General features: G+C 42.6%; 1 protein-coding gene across 1 annotated transcript in view; it reads right to left on the bottom strand.

Moving 5' to 3' along the window:
- Positions 1 to 1,081, bottom strand: part of LOC101857153 (ATP-binding cassette sub-family A member 2) — a gene marked incomplete in the record, with an annotated part of 66,441 nt that extends 65,360 nt beyond the window's left edge. The window contains 1 exon segment of the mRNA XM_013079980.2: positions 634 to 1,081.
- Positions 1,082 to 1,352: the final 271 nt, after the last annotated feature.

The raw sequence follows: 1,352 nt of genomic DNA on the forward strand, positions 1-1,352 counted from the left end.
CTTCCTTGTCTGATACATTTCGTTTTATTGTCACTCTTGTGCAAAATCAGCAAAAAAATAAAAATTACAAACAAAATACAAACCAATAACAACAACAACAAAAACAACAACAATGCGGCTACTTTCGATTGGGACCTCAGATGGAAATGGTTTGTTTTCTTCATCTTGATCAGTCCTGCCTAAGACGGCCACCTGTCTTATATGGCCACTTTTCTCCTTGACAATGGGTGGCCGTCTTATACAGGTTTCACTGTATTATTATTTTCTAGCCCAGGACGTGAGGATGACATAAGTGTGGGCTAATGTAGTAATAGGTAGATATCTAGACGCATAGAGAAGCTTGACCAGCGGCCTACCAGCCCTTACTTATAAGCAGGGGGATTCCCCTAAAATACCTGCGGGGATTGAACCTCGACTTCAGCTTGGAGTCTTTTGCCCCTTGATTTGCTTCGAAGACTGAAACTAAAACTTCGCCTTCAACTTCAGCAAACCAATTTTAATTTTTCATATTCTGTCTGCGAAAGCAAGGTCAAAGATATTCAAAACATTTGTTGAACGATCAATCACTCTCCCGATACAAAAACACAGTCGTATTTCATCAGAACTAACAAACATAATACAGCAGATTCTCACCAGGTCATATAATACTGCTTTCGTATTCTCCACGTCTTCACTGCTGCCAGCAGACAGCAGTTGCGAGTGGTAGACGACTAAAGATTTGCCAAGTGCACTGGCGAGAAGCAAAATAAACAAGCTCGGATATGTCCTTGTATGGTTCTACAGAGATCAAACGACGGTTATCCTACTTGAGGAAGGTTCCCGCTGCGTGTAAACGTAATGAGCCGCAACATCATCTTCTCACCGTTATGAACACACACACTCAAATGTCAAATTTCACAAGCTCTTTCTTCTGCTACACGGGTGAAGTTTGGGTTATTTTTGTGTACACGAATGATGTCACATCCTTTCATCTCAGAGAGTCATGTGACCAAAGCGGCCGCTACCATTGGTCGGTGGACACCGGAAAAATAGGTTAGCTGGTCACATGACCTGAATTTGTTTACCCACACAGCTGATTCGTGTTGCGCGAGGCCAGTGTTGGAGGCAGCAGGTGTGAATCATGCGCTCAGAATGGGTTGAAGTTCGCTATGATCAGGTCTTGATTCATCGATAATCTAATAGGATTTGCACGTGCTGTTTCAAATTGTTGATACATACAAGGCACTCCTTCGATGTCAAAAAAAAAAAATAACAGTGTGAATTAAATTTACTGCGACTGGTGGAGACAGGCAGGAGGTGAAAGAGAGGGATTGAGAGAGATCGAGCGAGAGAGAGAGAGAGAGACAGAGAGA

This window comes from Aplysia californica, unplaced genomic scaffold (genome assembly GCF_000002075.1).
Source record: "Aplysia californica isolate F4 #8 unplaced genomic scaffold, AplCal3.0 scaffold00001, whole genome shotgun sequence".
Classification (NCBI taxonomy): domain Eukaryota; kingdom Metazoa; phylum Mollusca; class Gastropoda; order Aplysiida; family Aplysiidae; genus Aplysia; species Aplysia californica.